Below are 2,500 nucleotides of genomic sequence, written 5' to 3' on the forward strand. Positions count from 1 at the left end.
CACAGACGACTCGGACGAACGTCCAACGATCGCTCGTACGTCGCGTATCGCTCCTCTTCCTCCCTTTCTCGGTGCCGCCCGAACTCAGAAACGTTCGTAATTTAATTCGAGAATGAACGACGGCGGGCAGATTCGAGCACCGTAGGGAAAGAAAGATTCGACGAAACGCAACGCAAGCAGTATTCTGGTTACGTGAACGACCCTCAGCTAGGCGTGGTCCAGGAATTGTATCCGTGGACCGCAATGTGCGTTCGAAATGTCGATGTTCATGTGTCCTGCAGTTCACACGTTGACGCGCAATTAGCTGCGTTCTTCATCGACCCACGAGCCAAGTGATCCACCGTTCAGGGTAATCGTATATGTATATTTTATTGATCTTTGAGTCTCTTGGTACTAAAGTTCGAACAAGTCGATACCCAAACGTCCCCGGTGAAAGAGACGCGGGCGTCGCCGAACGGAGTTCGAGGCGACACGATATATCGGTCCTACGGATGAAACGCATACGCCGATGGTTCGCGCGTAAGGTCTCCCTCAAAGTTACGAAAAAATGCACGCGCGCGTCCAGGTGCGAAGAGAAAAAAAAAAATCCCTTCAAAAATTCGTTAGGACTCCTCCGCGTACCAGCAGCCTCGAGGCGGTCTTTTACCTCCCGGCAACGCGAAGCGAGCATAAACTGTTCGAGCTCGCAACGGCGGGATTACAGACTCTCGACAACGAGGACAACGGGCAACGGCGGAATCGTCCCCTCTGGAACGAACGTGCGCGTCGAACTGAGAAGAAAAAAGACCAAACACCCAGCGGCGTATTGCTTTCGAGATCGACAAGACGCTCTCGTTCGGGTGAACATAACAATGTTATCATCGATGGGACACACTCGTCGTCTTCGCGCACAGTCTCGAGGCGGTCTATAAGAGTTTTCCCCGGCAACACGAAGCGAGTATAAAATTATTCGATCTCGCAACGGCGGGTTTTTCTCAGACTCTCGACAACGAGGCTTGGGCGCGAGCGACGGAATCGTCCCCTCCGAACGAACGAACGACGACGACGGTCTCTTCAAAATTCCAATACCACCCAGTCGTGTCGATTCCAACAAGGCTCAGGTAAACGAAAAAAAAATTCGTACATTCGTTAGGACGCTCCACACCGTTCGCCCAACCACACAGCCTCGAGCGGTCTATATTTTTCCCGACAACGCGAAGCGAGCAAGTAAAGTTCGATCTCGCAACGGCGGGTTTCAAGACTCTCGACAACGAGGTTATGGGTGTGGACGGCACGGAACGGAACGGGTCCCCTCTGAGCTGAACGGCACAATTCTGGGAGTGGGAAAACGGCAAAGTGCCAGCGGCGTATTGCTTTCTGAAAAAATGGCAAATAAAAAAGCGGACCCGACGAGTTCTCGATTACGAGAACTCGAGGGGTCCGCTAATGTACCGTAAACACCGATCGGGTAAATGTAAAAAAAAATTCGTTAGAACGTTCGCCGGTTGTACAAGCCTCGAGAAGCGGTCTATACGTTCACCCGACGACACGAAGCGAGCATAAAATGATTCGAAAGCTCGCAACGACCGCTGGGCGCGTCTTAGACTCTCGACAACCGAGGCTATTACCGACGAATCGTCCCCTCCGAAAGGAACGGTACGATCGACCATCTTCAACAGGTTACGCGCGACGACACCACGCACGCTCCATGCACGAATTCGAAGTCGACGACACGCGCGCGTTCGGGTAAAGATTCGTTGGGACTCGCCGGTTGCAAGCCTCGAGAAGCGGTCTATATTTACCCGGACGACACGAAGCGAGCGTAAATGATTCGTAAGAGCTCGCAACGGACGCTGGGTGTTTCAGACTCTTCGACAACGAGGCTGTGCAGCGACGAATCGTCCCCTCCGAACGGAACGGTACGATACGATCGACTTGAACAGGTTACGGCGCGACCACGCGCTCTCACGATAATTCGTGAAGTCGATACGAAGCGGGCCGTTCGGGTGAAAATTCGTTGGGACTCGCCGTACAACAGCCTCGAGCGGTCTATGTTTAACCCCGACGACGCGAAGCGAGCGTAAATGATTCGTAAGTGCTCGGCAACGGACGTTGGGTGTTTCAGACTCTCGACAACGAGGCTGCTCCGACGAATCGTCCCCTCCGAACGGAACGGTACGATCGACTGATATGAGAGCGGTGACGACGACACGAATCCTGAGAGAATTCGAGGTCGACGACTGTACGTTTTCCCGTTCGGGTAAAAATTCGTTGGGACTCGCCGTACAACATCCTCGAGCGGTCTATGTTTCAACCCCGACGACGCGAAGCGAGCATAAATGATTCGTAAGAGCTCGGCAACGGACGCCTGGGTGTTTCAGACTCTCGACAACGAGGCTTGCGCGACGGTATCGTCCCCTCCGAACGGAACGGTACAAATACGATCGACAGATAGGAGAGAGCGGTGCGACACGCGATCCTGCGAAAAATTCGAGGGTCGTGTCGACGGTACGTTCTCTTC

The 2,500-nt window shown here is 53.4% G+C and overlaps 1 non-coding gene across 1 annotated transcript; it reads right to left on the reverse strand.

Annotated features, from left to right (window-relative positions):
- Positions 1 to 197: 197 nt before the first annotated feature.
- On the reverse strand, positions 198 to 352 carry LOC143432329 (5.8S ribosomal RNA). The gene has a single exon (XR_013102959.1). It is a non-coding gene; the product is annotated as a 5.8S ribosomal RNA (ribosomal RNA).
- Positions 353 to 2,500: the final 2,148 nt, after the last annotated feature.

The sequence above is a fragment of the Xylocopa sonorina genome, unplaced genomic scaffold, assembly GCF_050948175.1.
Source record: "Xylocopa sonorina isolate GNS202 unplaced genomic scaffold, iyXylSono1_principal scaffold0079, whole genome shotgun sequence".
In the NCBI taxonomy this organism is placed as follows: domain Eukaryota; kingdom Metazoa; phylum Arthropoda; class Insecta; order Hymenoptera; family Apidae; genus Xylocopa; species Xylocopa sonorina.